Source organism: Bactrocera dorsalis, chromosome 2 (assembly GCF_023373825.1).
Source record: "Bactrocera dorsalis isolate Fly_Bdor chromosome 2, ASM2337382v1, whole genome shotgun sequence".
Classification (NCBI taxonomy): Eukaryota; Metazoa; Arthropoda; class Insecta; order Diptera; family Tephritidae; genus Bactrocera; species Bactrocera dorsalis.
In genome coordinates this window covers 24,862,535-24,881,781 of record NC_064304.1, presented here as the reverse complement: position 1 = coordinate 24,881,781, position 19,247 = coordinate 24,862,535, and the positions used below count along the sequence as shown (strand labels likewise).

General features: G+C 35.6%; 1 protein-coding gene across 7 annotated transcripts in view; it reads right to left on the bottom strand.

The window, feature by feature from the left end:
- The window catches only part of LOC105231074 (serine/threonine-protein kinase 32A), a 198,607-nt gene that overhangs the window by 95,054 nt on the left and 84,306 nt on the right, over positions 1 to 19,247 (bottom strand). For 2 of the 7 annotated variants that reach the window (XM_049447201.1, XM_049447202.1), the window contains exon 3: positions 417 to 471. The exons of the other annotated variants lie outside the window; for them this stretch is intronic. The gene's annotated coding sequence lies outside the window, so the exon portion shown is untranslated. The remainder of the gene's footprint in view (positions 1 to 416; positions 472 to 19,247) is intronic. 7 annotated transcript variants of the gene reach the window in all.

The window sequence follows — 19,247 nt, the reverse complement described above, 5'->3', positions numbered from 1 at the left end:
AGTATTAACATATTTTGTGTTTTATTTACAAGTTCCGGGCACTTTTTTGTCACAATGTATACTTTTTTCCTTATTATTTTTTAAATTTCCTTTCAATATTATAATTGTTTTCGAACACACTTTTTTCTCCTTTATGTGGTGTTTAAATGAGTTAAGCCTCCCCAACTCTATTCGAGATAAACTCGCGCACCCTAGCACAACCCAACTCCCCTGAGAAGAACACCACACTCAACATCTGAAAACAACATGCACTAATACACCACATCTGGGGAGAAATTGGTAACTGGCAACTATGACAATATTTCTGTATGGAATTTTGAAGTCTGGATCAAAAAGTTGGTCATTACCACTAAAACTTTGTTATGGGTATTATAATAGAAAAATTACTTAGGAACCTCGAATCGTATTTAACTCACCTTTTCATAAATATTGAAATAATATTCGCATTTATTCATATTTTGACACTGACACCTGAAAATAGAAAATTAGTAAGGATTAAGTAGGCTTCTGAAGTTGATATGTTGAACATAATAAATTATAGTTTCATATTATTAAATTAAATAACTCAGAAATTAAATTTTCAAATTCAATAAACCCAGCCCTTAAGCCAATTTTGTGCATTAAATAGTAGAAATACAAATGTATTCAAGTAAATATTTGAGAAACAAAATCACTTTAGTATAACAATGAGAGCTTAGATTTAATATTGAAAAGATGGTAGGAAAAATAATAAAATCACTGACAAAATTTGTAAGTAAAATTGTAACTGCTTTGAAGGAATAGATTGTTCAGAGCGACAAAATATATCTAATTGTCGAAAATCATGTTTAGGACATACTGATTAAACGCACATTATACTAGACAATTTTATAGCCAATGAATTTACATACATAGTTCTTAGTAATAAATTTTAATTTTAAATCAGCAATCAATATAAGAAAACCCCTTCGATGAAGTGTCTGCTGGGGAATTTTATAGCATGATTTAAAAGATCTTTGACTGCTAATAACCATGTACACAGTATGACTTAGCGTATACGCAACATTACACCAATATCGAGTTCCATAATCCACCAGATATGTACAATGCCTTGTGCTGATTAGAGTTTGTCACGTGTTAATTGCAAATTTTGGATAGCCATTGTTATGTAACACTTATTAAAATTCTTATCACTTACTGATTTTAGTTCCCATATCGATAGCAGATTATAACACTAGTATGCGGTAACACCATAATGATAACGAGCAAGCGAAGAAAATATAAATAAACAACTATATAAAAACAAACTGTACATTATATCCCCAATATGCTTTTTAGACTTCAATGACAAAAACGAAATTGACATTTTATTTTTTGCCTTTGACCTTCTGCTGTTCATTCTCTACTTCTGTCTTTCTTATTTTATTTAATTTCTGTTGTTAGCGATGCAGACTTTGATGGGACTTCGTGCGTTTTATTGAATCTTATTTAAGCAGAGCAAACTTAGTACAGGCTTACCTCAAATGGGTATTAGAAGTGCCAACCTGGTTTTCTTTAACAAATTGCCATAATGACTTTGTAATTTGTCTGAATATTGCGAAATTTTCAAAGCTATTTTCTATCAGTGTCAAAGTCTTTACAAAGTCCGGCTGGCGATGGTGTGTTATTTTATTTTGTGTCTGTTTTGTTAATCTTCCCGGCGAAAATTTGTTTCCATCCTATTATAATAACTTTCCCTATGACAGCGGTTAATAGTACTGTTTGTCTGCCATTTGGTTTTATTGGGAGTAGGTTTCTTTTTCATTGGAATTTTACAAATATTAATGTGTATATTTTTATACCATCAAAAAGTAAGATTTCAGCAACCTGATGATTTTTTAAGTAAATCCATTATTTTGACGAGAATATTTTTGATTGAAAAATCATTTATTTTTGTGCCGGGGTTTTGAAAACTAAGTGATTTCTAAGTGTTGTTTCGGCCATTTTGAATATGTCATGATACTTAATCTTTTTCATTTTATTCAGCAATGTTTACAATTTCATCTAGGAAAGATACACGCAAGAACAGCATAACTTTTATAATAAAAATAATCGTCCTCTAATTGCAGTTTTTCGTCCATTTTAGCCTTTTTATTGGCGAAATAATCGCCCAGCTTTGCTCGCTATTCATCGAATTTTTGAAAATTTCGGGCGTAATTTTTTTTTTTACAAAATGTTCAAGTGTCAGTAAAATGAAGAACCGTTTGAAGTAATGAAAATATTGCTGCTGTTCAGGCAAGTTTTGCTGAAGATCGCATTTTGTCGTTTCAGAAAGTATTTGAGCCTGCATCCGTATAAAATTGTTTTCATTCAAGAACTGAAGCCATTGGACCACCGTACACGTTGTGGATTTGCTGATTTGAGACATTTTGAAAACGTTAACGATTGTTTTAAGAAAATCAGCTACTCCGATGAGGCTCACTTTCAAGTGAGTGGTGCGATAAGTAAACTAAACTATGGATTCTGGTGCAAAGAACATCAGGTTTCAACAAGACGGAGCTAAGTACCTGCAAAAGGACTTGTAGATGCCATTTGAATGATGTTATAATCAAGGCTTAAATGTATCGGTTATACTTAAAAAAAAAAAATATTTAAATCTCCTTTCCAGTTTGTTTTTTTAATTCACTCATATAATTCTTAATGGAAAATCTTGTACAAGATAAAGATAAAAAACGCAAAATCTTGGATATTTGAATTTTTCACATAATATTTGAGATTATATAATATATATATTGTATATTTTTTCAAGTTTAATCCGCTAAAGTAACAACAACAAGTATAATGATATCAGATGTCCTTTGTCAAAGCTTACCGCTTACTTGTTGCTCTACTGACACACTATTAATGTTTATGAATGAATCTCACCATTTTTTTCCTTAATACTCATACACATACGGCAACGTATACACACATAATAAAAAATATTCAGATTGCTATAAAAATTGTATCCTATTAATATTAAGTATAAAATTAATTAAACATGATAGTCTGAGAGACTTGAAAAGGTATTAAATTTAAAATTTTAAAGCCAAGAAATAGTTATGATGTGGAGTAAATAAGGATTTTTAATTTTAAACAATAAAATCAAAAAAACTCAACCTCAAAAACACTAAAGAAGAAAGTTATAATTATATTTAAGGAGACTTTATAAATAAATTAATTAACCAAGCTGCACGCGGAGACTGCTGAAAAAGTCAAGGGCAGAATTTCCCAACATACAAGCACTTGACAAGATATTTGAAGACGTTCAACACACTTATTAAGGTCTACCAAAACTAACGGGTGATTTTTTTGAGGTTAGGATTTTCATGCATTAGTATTTGACAGATCACGTGGGATTTCAGACATGGTGTCAAAGAGAAAGATGCTCAGTATGCTTTGACATTTCATCATGAATAGACTTACTAACGAGCAACGCTTGCAAATCATTGAATTTTATTACCAAAATCAGTGTTCGGTTCGAAATGTGTTTCGCGCTTTAATTTTGTTCAGCGATGAGGCTCATTTCTGGTTGAATGGCTACGTAAATAAGCAAAATTGCCGCATTTGGGGTGAAGAGCAACCAGAAGCCGTTCAAGAACTGCCCATGCATCCCGAAAAAATGTTTTGGTGTGGTTTGTACGCTGGTGGAATCATTGGACCGTATTTTTTCAAAGATGCTGTTGGACGCAACGTTACGGTGAATGGCGATCGCTATCGTTCGATGCTAACAAACTTTTTGTTGCCAAAAATGGAAGAACTGAACTTGGTTGACATGTGGTTTCAACAAGATGGCGCTACATGCCACACAGCTCGCGATTCTATGGCCATTTTGAGGGAAAACTTCGGACAACAATTCATCTCAAGAAATGGACCCGTAAGTTGGCCACCAAGATCATGCGATTTAACGCCTTTAGACTATTTTTTGTGGGCTACGTCAAGTCTAAAGTCTACAGAAATAAGCCAGCAACTATTCCAGCTTTGGAAGACAACATTTCCGAAGAAATTCGGGCTATTCCGGCCGAAATGCTCGAAAAAGTTGCCCAAAATTGGACTTTCCGAATGGACCACCTAAGACGCAGCCGCGGTCAACATTTAAATGAAATTATCTTCAAAAAGTAAATGTCATGAACCAATCTAACGTTTCAAATAAAGAACCGATGAGATTTTGCAAATTTTATGCGTTTTTTTTTTTAAAAAAAGTTATCAAGCTCTTAAAAAATCACCCTTTAGTTGCGGTTGTGTGTATGTGTGACAGTACATGCATGCACACTTGACTAGTGAGCAGACCCTGATGAACTCAGCACACTCGTATATAGCATATACATATCCATGTACTCGCCTATTCGTAGGTAGATGTCTGCAGTGAATACGCAATAATCTAAAATGTAATAAGATGTGATGTCGCCAAACAAGATAGTAACTACACACATAATTATTATGTGTTACCGTACCGCAAGTGTGGGCAACGCATGAATAGCACACCTTAATGGTCTAATAAGGTCGGCCGAGTAGGATTAATTGCAGCAAATTGTTGGAGGTTGTTGCTACGCGTTAAGCTATAGACAGCAGCTTTCTCCCACTATTGACCTATTTGTGTACATGAACTGTCCTGTTTATGTACCAAAAGACATGTATAATATGTACAATGTGTATTGGAGCGATTGTTAGCTAAAATTGAACTGAGTTTAGGCACTGACTACATAAATATAATATTGTTCTTTAATATTCCTGTACTAGGTTAATGTTTTGTTCTCTGTGGCTTCGTTTACGGTCCATAATTTTTGAAAATAACCAATTATATACAATACAATTTGTAAAAAAAAAGACTAAATGTAATTGATTCATATTCAACATCATTTTTATATACGTACATACATATACTCGTTTATACTTTTACGTGTCAATAAAGAAAAAGTTGCTGACACCGACATTCATTCTCTGCACTAATAAAACCAAATTCTCGACAAACAAAGTTGCACTCTTAACTGTTTTCATTATCAAGGTCATAAAAAGCTCCTGAGCTGAGTTTTCTAATGTCTTTAGTAATGACAAAGCCTTAATATAAATAAAAGTACACATATCAAATACAAAGAAATTTTTCCTTAAAGAAATATAATAAATATACATATATTAAACTGGTGTGGTGGCATATCCTCATTTTTACTACACATTCAAGCTAAGGCGGGATTAGAATATTGCTGATAAATGCAATAAAACGCGCGAAGTCTCTTCAAAGTCTACTTCGTTATTGACAAAATTGAAAAGAAAGTAGTAAAGAATTAACAAATTAACAAAAAGAAATAAAATTTAAATGGCAGTGGAATGTTCAAAGCAGATTCAAAGCGTGGAGAAACGTCAGTTGGTTGACATGCTTGCATTGCATAAACACCTCTTTGTTATTGAATTTGTCATTTATTCCTGAATATACCTACGTGCCTTTGTTTATATCTAATCTGGTAACGTTTTTTCTTAGCCATTTTAACGTAAACATAATACGTGTACAGATTTTCAATAATGCACCATCGGGTTCAGGTAAAAATAAAAGGCGATATACGAAATTTAATAAGAGCTACAATACTATATGTAAATAGTTATCGATTTCATGTTACGTATACAACCGGTTGGACTAATTTAAGAAATTTTGTAAAATTGCTAGCGCAGGCACTTTATAAAAAGATTTTTGTTATATAGATTCTCATTATAAACAATAAGAACTAAATAAAAATATCCAAAATATGAGTTTCATCGATTAGTTTATTATTCTAACCCATTCCTTTCTATTTGGTTCAGTTCCTGGGTCATCAATATTACTCCAACATTACTTAAATATAAAATATTCATGATAACATTTGCCATTTCCCTCAACAGCACTGATCGCAGAAATTCTTTTGCTTACTCCAGCACTTGGAAAAGCTCTTTACAATAAAATTTTAAATCTGTAAAATAACAATAAATAAAAAAGTGCTTAATGTAAAGGATAAAAATTTCATGTTTTGAATTTTAATTCTCATCAGCAAAAGACAAAGTTACGAATAATATTTTTGTCCGGTTAACATTTACTTATATGCTCATATCTACTTCATTGAAATTTATCTTTCATAATTAGAGCTTGGGGATTACCTAACTAATATTATTAATGATCAGTGCACCTTGGAATATAATTAGCAATTTTCAACATTTATTAGATGTGCCATCATGACGTATACTTGATATATAATTATGAACTATTATATAAGCATTATATGGTAAATATTAGTCAACTCAGGTGATATTTTTGAAGTATGTATACACATTAGGGTGTGCCATTCTGAGGCAACCTTTTTTTTCAACTGAAAAACAGGCTCAAAACTTTCGAAAATATGTAAAAAAAGTCAATCAAAAGATGAGCTCTTAATATTAATATTAAGAGGTGCCTATTTCAAATTTTCTGTTTTCCATATAAATAAAATGGAAAAAAAATCATGTTTTTTGTGGTGGTTATTGTGCGGAGGTTATTATATGTGCACGCGATGGCTGCCAGTAGGGATGGTAAACTCGATTCCGATTCTACTCGAGAATCGAATTTTCTCGTAAAGTAATCGAATTTTCGAATGGCAAGAATCGATTCTTAATCGGCTTCGACTACTGAAGATCGATTACGAAAAATCGAAGTTTTTAGTGGGGACATGAACTGAACTGAACATTATCATAGATTCAGCCGCGACATTTTGAACTTATCATACTCCAAGGCTCGAAAGAACTTGCGACTCTAGCTGCAATGCACAACGACCTTCTTTCTTCTCCTTTATCCCATTACATGCGCGGATGCTTACACAAATTTGTTTTATTGCATTTGCGATGTGCTCAAGTAGGCATTAAGAGAGCGTGCAGCTGTGCACAACCCCCAAACACTCTGCCTTCCTTTACCACAAAGTTACAACAACATCTACTCGCAATTGCACTCGAGTGCATTTCGCAAAGGCAACAGCCACAAAATGACACAAATACGTACACAATGTTGTGCGTGGAAAACTTTGTAACGGCAAGTGTTCACATAAAGCAAAACAACATTTACACATACACCGACTGAGAAGGTACATATTTACTCAATAACAGCTTAAGCCTGGATTGGAAATATAAACAATTTTCAGAGATTAAAAAGTAATATGTGTAAATAGCACTTTTCTATAACTGAGATCATAGTCATGATCAAATATGTGACTGCAGGTTTGCGCTAACAAAAAAAAATACAACAAATATTTTCGAAGACTGCGTGGATATCATAAGTAGTAATACTTTTTATTTGATTAAGATTATAATTATATCTTATAATATTCATATGATATAAAATATTCGAAAGATGGCGTTGGAGACGACATATCGCTCAAAATCTGTTTACCATACGCTAATGCTATTCGTTCACAAAAAAATAAACGTTTTCCACTATTGCAATACATTTTTACTAAATTCACAATGTTATGGTAGTCTCCACAGCACTAAGTATGCGTCTAAAACCTCTTTAGAAACAGCAATTTTTTTAGTGATTTTTTGGATTTTAAAAATTTCTTCGTCAGTTTTTGAGATATCTGAATACAATTTTACATATTGGTGCAATTTGACATTTTGTTGGCCATTTATCGATGTAAAACTGCTTTTATTCTTAACTCTTACGCCTTCATACTTAAATACTAACGCACACACAATCTTGTGTATAAAGTATAGGCTACTTAAATGCTTATGTTTGTACATACACCTAAATAGCAACGTCCGAAATTACATCTGCACCAATTGAACGTGTAACTGAGCATTTCCACTACGGAAATCCCCTTCATTTCCTGCTGTCATTTATGTATGTCTGAACTGAGGTAGCACAATAATGAATGCATGGGTAGAGGAACAATAATATCTATTCACTATATCTATATATAATATATAGTTTATCTCCTTAAGCTTGTATGTAAGGAATTCATGGAATGTTATCTTCTATACATCATTGGTATACCGTTTTTATGTATACATAAAAAATACATATATGCTTCAACTAATGTTACGCAATGCGAGTAAATAATAATTCATTATGATGTCACGTATACGTCATGGTGGCCAGCATAATAAATGTTGGAAACGACTATTAGTTCGTTCACTGCAGTCTGGTTCGCCATTAATTATGTTATGTTAATCTTCCTTTGGTATTTACAGGATGCTAACTTCAATAGGACGTATAAATAACTAAAGACACTTAAACACATTTTATGGAAACACTCAGCAAAATATTTGTTGCTTGTAAAAGTGAAGTTGACACTGTATGTATGTACTCGTATAAAAATGTTTACAACTTTACTGATTTCACTTATTTTGTGCATTCTGAAATTGGTTTACATTAATAGTGTTTTCTGAGAATGCTTTAAATTTTTTCAGTTTTACAAAAAGGCAAAAAAATAACAACAAGTGTCATGAGTCATAATATAAATGATGTCTTTGCGCACCGCTTAACCATCACTCGGTAAATTAATGTCATAAAATGTATTTTTCGTGTGTTTTTGCTGTTTGAGTTTTCCATACAAATTCGACTTCATCTACTGTTTCATTTATATGTGAATATCTGCAAACACATCTTAGTTAACGAGTATTAATTTGAATGATTTACCAAAGTGTTAAGTCGAATTGTCCCAAATAATGGCAACTTAGGTCTTTGAAGGCTCGTAAGGCTTAAATAGAATAAGGATGTTATTGTAATTATAACTTTTAATATTAAATTTATGTTGTGTATATGTCTGATGCAAAACACTCACAACATGCAAATGCACAAAAATGAAAATATTCTTGGTAGAAAATAGCGCTCAAAAAATATTTACATTATAACTAATACTAACATAAGAGATTAAAAGAAAGGGGTAACGTTTAGGAAATAGCGATTAGTAAACAACTCGCAAGTATAATATAAAAGTGGTGGAAGTTCGATTCAGGAACTATTCGTGCAAAGCTTTATCCTCATATATTAATTCATTCTTGATTTGTATACTGAAAAGTTAAGGTTTTAAACGGATTTAAAAATTATGCTATATGGGAATTAGGCGTGGCTGTAGCCCAATTTCTCCCATTTTTACACTGTAACATGTAAATGTCATAGGAGTGTGACATATCAAATTTGGTTGAGATCGGTAGGGCTGGTCTCGAAATATGAGATTTCACCTAAAAATGGGCTCTGGTCTATTTGTTTATTGATTTCTCGGGCTTTAATGGATTGTCTTAGTGTGTCCGAAAAATCACTGATTTTCGCGATTTTTGACATTTGAATGGTGGCGGTTTGAACAAAAAGTATCGAGTGTGGCTCTTTTTTGGAAATTTTTCATAGAAAAACTAGAGAAATTCCAAAAATAATAATATAAAGGCTTTCATAGGTCGATAGCGAATGATGTTAAAAATGTTCTCTCCTAATTGGAAATAGATATCTTCAAAACTTTTCTTTTGAGTGTGGAAATCGTTTTGGAAAACACTACTCTGAGAAAACTCCGTTAAAAGATTGGTGTTGCTGTGTTCCACTTTCTCTGTTCCCTTTCTACAATAAACACTGTAGCGACCGTAATAAATTGAATTTCGATTTAAAAATTTGAGAGAATGTTTATTACAGTGTATACTATCCGATAATGTAACAAAAAAATCGATTTATTGAAAATTTCACACTGAGACGACCCCTTAAGTAGTTTTTAACAGTATCGTTATATGGGGAGCATAAACCTTTGATTTATTATAACATAACATGCGCCCACAGAAAATAATTCAGAAATAGTAAATCGCATTATTTTGCAGCCATTTCTCGATATTAACCAGTTGCCAAACATTGCCCACAATACGTCCATGGTTAGACGTGAGATAAGAGGTGGCGCACTCTAATATTGGGAATAGAGATCGTCCACGCCGATTTCATCAAATTCCGGGGGAAAAGGTCGACCAGCATCGTGTTATAACGCTTACTTTGACGGTAACGCCAGTTACCCGATGATGCGGCCATACCACAATCCACACCAAACAGTAAATCTTTAGCAATGAAATTGTGTTTCTTGAACCACATGAGGATTTTACAAACCCGAATGGCGACAATTTTGTTTGTTAACAAAGCATTAAGCTAGAATCCTGGCTCATCTAAAAAATTTACTTTTGTTGAAAAAAACGTAAGCTACCGGGAATGTAAATTTGAATAATAATCCCGAACAATTTTCAATCGTTATACCAAAGTCACCTGATGAAATGGCAAACTCAATTGAACACACTGACAAAATTTTACACAAATCCCTAAACAATAATGGCCTCCACGTCATCATGTCAATGCTATTGGTAGACGCTGTATATTCGTTTATGCAATTAACAACGCCATCTTAAAATGTCGATAAGCTGCTTATTGGCACGGTGCTGCAGCCATAAACCACCATGCCGAAAACATTTTCGCTCTTAACCACTTCAATGAACGGTAGTTATTTCATCCCTCCCTCGCTTTTTGAATGTTTCGGGAGAAAAAATAGACATCTACCGCAACGTAAAGTACTCATTAAACTTTAATTCATCTGCAGAATGTTTATAAAGAGAAGTGCATAAAAAGCATTTAAAATGTTTGCTACAATCTGAAAATTGCGCTCAAAAGTAGACAAAATCGATTTACATCCCTGGGTCATCACTAATGTCCAATTTAATGATTTTCTCCGCTCTATTGGTTATATTACGAACAATTTCTATAAATCGTCAAATAGTAAACGGAAAACAGAAATAACAATTAATTTTTTATTTGCAAATATAATGATATATAGTTATATATGTATATAATATATAAAAGATCAGGGTTACGAGAAAAGTTGAAATCTGAGATAATCTGCCCGTCCGTGCAAGCTGTAACGTGAGAAAAAATTAAGATATATTGATGAAGCTTCGTATTCGCGTTCCTTGTGGGTTCAACGAGACATTAAGCAAGCGAACAGTGGAGTGCAGACTCAAACCGCTCTGCCACCACAAAGTTATAATGTCCTCCACTCGCAATTGTACTTGAGTGCGCTTAACGAAGGTCATAGTGTACAACTTTGTAACGGTAAGAGCACTTGTACCCCTTATACTTTTAAATATACTTTGACTTTTAGCAGTGAGCTGTGCTTGCAAAGTAACAAAATGGTGTATTTGTTTTACTTTAACTTTACGTAGGTTTATTTTAGATTTCGGGATTTGGCAACCCTTTATAGTGGATATATCAGCCATCATGTAAGTTACCTTAATCAAATTGACAGAGCGTGTTTTTCTAATAACGGTTCGTATTTGTGCTTACAATGAATAAAATCGGGTGAAAACTTGTCCGAGAGTACATCTGTTACATCAGCTTTAATCCTTTGAGGCTGCAAGTATATGAAATGTTCAGTTATACCCGAACTTACCCTTTCCTTACTTGTTACCATTTTCTTTTCTCCATCAAATAGGATATTAATCGGTTAAATTTCAGATTATGTAAATCGTTTCAAAATCAACGATCTGCAAATTCAAATAACGAATTGGATGCGACATAAATGAATTTTAATTGCGTCGAGATTGCAAAAAGCGGTGGCAAAATTATTTTCGCCTTAGGATAATAATCATCATCAGCGGCAGTTATTTGCTTTCACAAAAACAAACACACATATCGTATAGCTTCGCATGAATCCGAATTATGCAAATTGCGCGGGCACAGTTTGCAAGCATTTAAGTTCCATTCATCCATGCTAATCACTATGGAAAGCCATTAATCTCGAATGGTCGCGGCATTTTCTGACTCTTTAACAAACGACATATAAAAGAAATTATTATTGTGCTAAAGAGATTTCATATTATTATTCAAATTTAGATTTATCGACCATTATTTTCATACATAAATATCTATTATTTAAGTTCCTTATATTTATAACTTAGATATAATATTACTTAAGTAGAATAAGTAGCTATAAAAGAGTGAGTAACGGTATTGAGGTATATATTTTGTGTAGCTTTAATTCCCACACCTACAAAATATAAAAATATAAGACAAGAACACTTAATCTCTACCTCTAAATAGAAATAGATATACAAAGAAATCGAAACATCAGTACCTTCTCTTTTATAATATCACTTGAGATTAACTAAGAAGAACATAATGCGCTGATATCTCAGTTGTTAGAGCACCGTTGGATATCTATAACATATTTTATAAACATTTCATCAAGAGTTTTTGCATTTTTTGTTTTAGCAAATTGAATAAATTGGTCTCAATCACACAATCGGAAAAACAAAAACACTTTTGCCCCTCTGAGCTTGTGTTAATAATGCTTATATCCAAGCCATCCTCTAGGCTACTGCACACTTAAGTCTGCAGCTTACGAGTGTAGCTGTTTTCGCGTTCATTACTTTTTTGGTATGCCAGCCAATTGTCAGCGTTTAGTGCAAAATTACCATTCCCTCGCCTTCTTTAAAATCTAAACACACCACTTATTGCCTGATAGCTTTTATCACCATATTTTTTGAATATGTTTACGAGTTATTTTATTTTCAAATTGTTTCTCTTATTTTTAGTAATTTTTACAAATGAATGCTTAAAATAAAAACAAATATCCAAATAGCTTCTATATAATATATTATTGCTATATAGTTCGTCGTATGAGAATCGATTTAAACATAACAATACTTAAATCACTTCTGAAAAATGTTAAGGCTGTTTTGAAAAGATTGGACAATTTAATGTGAGAATAGGTAAAATTAAAGCAAAAAACATGAAGTGAAAAAAACGGAAAAAAGTATTTCATGCTTAACTCTATTGCTTGCATACTTACATATATTGACTACTTAAGTGCATTTGCTCGTACATTCACTGGTATTGTTTGCGCTCGCCCCAAGGTAAATAATCTACACTAATTGAGCGTGTAGCCGAGTATTTCCAGTTCAGAAATTTCTGTTGTTTTTTGCTTTCATTTGTGAATAAGATTTGTGTACAACAGACTTCGTCGGCTTAGCTACTAGCTTCTATATACTTAATGAAGCACCTAAGACTATACATACGGATCAAGAGGGGGGAACGATACTCATCGCAGCCGTGTGCAAATTTGAAATTATAATAGGGATTGCCTATGTGATAAGTATTCTATGTATCTCTAAATCATTCACTCAGCGTGATTCTTCAGAAAGAATCGATCGATTTGGCAAAGGCATCCAATATGATAGATCCACTACTTGTAAGGTTCCGAAATCGAAGACAAAAAGCTGAGGAACATTTTCGATCCATTTATTCATGCACCCAAAAATAGCGGCAGAACTGAAAATTGTCAAAGAAAAACCAAGAATCTACAGCCGACAAACAAAGCGCGAAAGTTTCTGGGTGAAAACTTGCGAAATTTACTACAGGGTCTCAATGTACATTGCTCTGTTGCATATAATCGGCATAGATTTGAAGACGAGCTTTTCTAGAGAAGTATTGGATTTATTTCAACTGAGTTTACTGCTTCCAGAAAAAGTACGTGCTTTCAAAAGCAAGGAAATGGAAAATACATATTATCTCTTGATAGATAGATAGATAATGACGACGTCGTGCGACGTTTGAAGCTCAAAGGTGATCTTGATCATTGACAGTGCTATTGCGGGCTGAAGCAAAAGTCAGAAGACAACAAGTTACTGACTACCGCATTAGAAAAGTTGAAGAATTGCGATGTAGGCTTATATCCAATAATTCATAGCTTTCTTCTCATATTGCGCACGCTTCCTGTGACGAATCCAAGCTCTAAACGCTCTTTTTCAACACTTCGCCGCATGAAAACGAGGCTGAGGACGAACATGTTTCTAGATATATTGATCGTCCTGGCGTTAAAGTCACTGCAGAAAAAGTTCTCGAAAGATCCTCTAAACTCGGTTCACATCGTTTTGTTTTGTAAAATTTTACTATTCAATACACGAACTGACTACAGTATCACAAGGTGTGTTCTAAAGTAAACAGGACTTTTTGAATCTCGCGCCCCCTGTTGGCGCCATCTATATGTCGACTGGTGCGTTAGAATCTGTCCAGTTGAGAATTTCATGACATTTCCTGTATTGGAAGTGAAGTTATTGCGTTTTAAGTGTCAGTATGTTTGTGTTATTGGGGCAAAAATGAGCTTCGAACAAAGAACCAACATTCAATTTTGTTTTAACACTGGTAAAACTTTTACCGAAACGTTTCAATTTATGAAACAAGTTTATGGCGAGGATTGCCTATCTCGTAGCAGAGTGCACGAGTGGTTTCGAGGTTTTCAAAGTGGTCGTGAGGACCGGAAATTCTATCAAAACTGTACTATATAACTGTAATATATAATAATAATCTTCATTTTTCAAGTAAATCGAAGTAGACATTTAGTAACTGCATTGCCAAAATGCTAAAATATGTAATTATCCTCATAGAAATAATCGAACTTTTGCATTCTTAATTGATGCAACTCAGCAAAGGTATTAATTTTAAATTAGAAAGGTAATTATGAAATAATATCCACCTATAAAAAGTTCTCAGCATACCATTTATATAAATATAAAGTAATAAGGCCACTAAAGCGCACATTGTACATAAATGCTCTATGGGCAATCGCGTTATAATTAACTGGTAAAAATATTAAATATTTAATATTTAAATACTAATTCCCCAAATTATCTACGCGCTCACTGCTAACTTGGTATATAATAATTAAGCTTAATAATGGTTATGTACTGAATACCTGTATTATGCAAACATACGAATATTGAAGGGCGCGCATAATTGTTGGGATACATACATATATGTATATGTGCTTAGATTATGTTAGCTATAATAAAGTTTAGATATTCCCTGATACGTCAGCTTAAATTATTGTGCGGAAACATGTGTGGCCAATGTGGCTAATAGAAACCATTTATGGTACAAATATACACATCCATATACATATATACTTATGTCGACAGAGAGCTTGTAGCATACGAGTACAATTAATGTATATCACTAATTTCACCAATAGAGTCATCAAATCTAACTGCGTAATTGGAACATTTGGTTTGGTTGATTGTTTGAGCGTATTGCATCGCATAAAGCTTTCAGGAATAATAATTTTTATTACCATCGTCTATTGACATTTTAGTGTATTGACAGCTAATCTGAACTAATTTTATGACATAAATTCGATTTGCGGTGAAATGCTCATTTCGTTATCGAATTATTTATAAATAAAGGAGAAACCGCAAAAATTATCAGAGTACGCTATTTAGTGTCGGAAAATATAAACATTTTCAAATGCATCAATATGATCAATATTTAATGCAAACTTCATAATTTCATAACATTTTCAACTAATATCGTGCCGCAATCACCGCATTCGCCTGATTTATCTTCGTGTAACTTGTGGCTATTCAGCAAATTCACATGACCACTCCGGAATAACCAAATATACATGTGGGATGGTATCCCTGGCAGAGAGGGAAAAATAGGAAAAAGAGCAGCATAGAAATGCCATAGCGTGGGTTGCTCCCATTGCGATGAGCAGAGTTGGAGTTAGAAGTCGGTCACCGAACAGAAAGAACGCGCGCAGCAAAGTGAAAAGAAAAAGCAAAACAAGCGTACATTTTAACTAAAAAGAAAAAGTGAAGTGAAAAGAATAAAGTTGTTATAATTAAGAAGAAGCGAAGAGAATCGTGGTTATTGTAACTAAAAAGCAAATTGTGCATTTTGATTAAAAATGAACTAATAAATATTTTCTGTAACTAAAAGTGAATCAATAAATAAATATTTTCCAACCAAAAGAAACATATTTGAATAATATGGATTGAGGAGGGTGACGACCCCCGCAAATTGGTGTCAGAAGTGGATTTCATCCACAATTTCATGTTGAAAGTGTGGGTTTTTCTTTTGAAGAAAAACTATAAACTATAACTGCGTTAAAACTTGTGTCAAAAAGTTCAGGAAAGACAAACGGTTGTGCGGGCACGTGGTGCAAAGTACAGTCCTTAGAAGTTCCAAAAATTCTGGAAAACTGTACAGCCGCGCAGTAGACCGTTAGACCCGTTATTTGAGTACCGCTATAAAGTAACGCAGACGCAGAAAATTTCATTTTGAGTAATCTGAGTGCGACTCAGCAGTGTAAAGCAGCGGTGGCTGCAAAATCTGCGCGAAGCAGAGTATACAGCCGTGGTGGCTGCATATGTGAAGGTAACAAGTGCGTACATTGGCGGCCAAATACATCCGGACAACGTGGCAGCTACGAGGGACATCGTTGGACTTAGCCCAAGCAGAGGTGGCATCAAGCGTTGGAGTTCATTATACAGATAACTTACTAAGAGTAGATAGTTTTAACTTTATCAGTTGCCGTAAAATAATTTTCATTAAATAAATAATTTAAAGTTATTCATAAGGTAATCACATAAGCATACATTTTGTATTTATACGTTTATAAAACATTTTGAATATGTTATTGCTGCACGCGTGACTGACTAACATGGAACGTGAACAAGGGACAGATTATGCGAACATTTTGGATTGGGAGTAGATAATGTTTCAGATTTTGCGGATGCATCGTCTGTAGTGGACGGTCGGGCAAGACAGACACTAGTGCATCACACGTTTTTCACGTTACGTGACATCGAGGAATCGTTGAGCCATTTCAGTTGAGTAGGTCAGAGAGCGGCAAAAGTTTTTGTAAGAAGTCAGAGGAGTATCAGCAGTTCTTCTTCTTCTTTACTGGCGTAGACTCCGCTTACGCGATTATAGCCAAGTCAACAACAGCGCGCCAATCGTTTATTCTCTTCGCTACGTGGACCAATTGGATATTCCAAGCGAAGCCAGGTCCTTCTCCAATTGGTCCTTCCAACGGAGTGAAGGTCTTCCTCTTCCTCTGCTTCCCGCGGCGGGTACAGCGTCGAATACTTTCAGAGCTGGAATGTTTTCGCCCATCCGGACAACATGACCTAGCCAGCGTAGCCGTTGTCTTTTAATTCGTTAAACTATGTCAATGTCGTCGTATATCTCGTACAGCTCATCGTTCCATCGAATGCGATATTCGCCGTGGCCAACGCGCAAAGGACCATAAATCTTTCGCAGAACTTTTCTCTCGAAAACTCGCAACGTCGACTCATCCGTTGTTGACATCGTCCAAGCCTCTGCACCATATAGCAGGACGGGAATTATGAGTGACTTATAAAGTTTGGTTTTTGTTTGTCGAGAGAGGACTTTGCTTCTCAATAACCTACTCAGTCCGAAGTAGCACCTGTTGGCAAGAGTAATCCTGCATTGGATCCAGGCTGACATTGTTGGTGGTGTTTACGCTGGTTCCAAGATAGACGAAATTATCTGCAACTTAAAAATTATGACTGTCAACAGTGACGTGAGAGCCAAGTCGCGAGTGCGACGACTGTTTGTTTGATGACAGGAGATATTTCGTCTTGCCCTCGTTCACTGCCAGACCCATTTCTTTTGCTTCCTTGTCCAGTCTGGAGAAAGCAGAACTAACGGCGCGGGTGTTGAGGCCGATGATATCAATATCATCAGCATACGCCAGCAGCTGTACACTCTTATAAAAGATTGTACCTGCTCGATTCAGTTCTGCAGCTCGAATAATTTTCTCCAGCAGCAGATTGAAGAAATCGCACGATAGGGAGTCGCCTTGTCTGAAACCTCGTTTGGTATCGAACGGCTCGGAGAGGTCCTTCCCGATCCTGACGGAGCTTTTGGTGCTGCTCAACGTCAGTTTACACAGCCGTATTAGTTTTGCGGGGATACCAAATTCAGACATCGCGGCATAAAGGCAGCTCCTTTTCGTGCTGTCGAAAGCAGCTTTGAAATCGACGAAGAGGTGGTGTGTGTCGATTCTCCTTTCACGGGTCTTTTCCAAGATTTGGCGCATGGTGAATATCTGGTCGGTTGTTGATTTACCAGGTCTAAAGCCACACTGATAAGGTCCAATCAGTTTGTTGACGGTGGGCTTTAATCTTTCACACAATACGCTCGACAGAACCTTATATGCGATGTTGAGGAGGCTAATCCCACGGTAGTTGGCGCAGATTGTGGGGTCTCCTTTTTTATGGATTGGGCATAGCACACTTAAATTCCAATCGTTGGGCATACTTTCGTCCGACCATATTTTGCAAAGAAGCTGATGCATGCACCTTATCAGCTCTTCGCCGCCGTGTTTGAATAGCTCGGCCGGCAATCCATCGGCCCCTGCCGCTTTGTTGTTTTTCAGGCGGGCAATTGCTATTCGAACTTCTTCATGGTCGGGCAATGGAACGTCTGCTCCATCGTCATCGATTGGGGTATCGGGTTCGTCTTCTCCTGGTGTTGTGCGTTCACTGCCATTCAGCAGGCTGGAGAAGTGTTCCCTCCATAATTTAAGTATGCTCTGGGCATCGGTGGCTAGATCACCTTGGGGGGTTCTGCAAGAGTATGCTCCGGTCGTGAAACCTTCTGTAAGCCGCCGCAGTTTTTCGTAGAATTTTCGAGCATTACCCCTGTCGGCCAGCTTATCAAGCTCTTCGTACTCACGCATTTCGGCCTCTTTCTTTTTCTGTCTACAAATGCGTCTCGCTTCCCTCTTCAACTCTCGGTATCTATCCCATCCCGCACGTGTTGTGGTCGATCGTAACGTTGCGTGGTAGGCAGCCTGTTTTCTCTCCGCTGCGACACGGCACTCCTCGTCGTACCAGCTGTTCTTTTGCACTTTCCGAAAACCAATGGTTTCGGTTGCAGCTGTACGTAAGGAGTTTGAAATGCCGTCCCACAGTTCCCTTATACCGAGTTGTTGAGGAGTGCTCTCAGAGAGCAGGAGTGCAAGCCGAGTAGAAAATCTTTCGGCTGTCTGTTGTGATTGCAGCTTCTCGACGTTGAACCTTCCTTGTGTTTGTTGGCGTGCGTTTTTTGCTGCACAGAGGCGGGTGCGAATTCTGGCTGCAACAATATAGTGGTCCGAGTCGATGTTAGGACCTCGGAGCGCAGGCACATTTAAAACACTGGAGACGTGTCTTCCGTCTATCACAACATGATCGATCTGGTTGGTGGTTTTTCGATCCGGAGACAGCCAGGTGGCTTGATGTATCTTCTTATGTTGGAGTCTTAGTACTACAGATAACCATATTTCGGGCCCCGGCGAAGTCGATCAGCCTCAACCCATTTGGGGATGTTTCCTCATGGAGGCTGAACTTACCGACCGTAGTGCCAAAGATACCTTCTTTGCCCACCCTGGCGTTGAAGTCGCCAAGCACGATTTTGACATCGTGGCGGGGACAACTCTCATAAGTGCGCTCCAAGC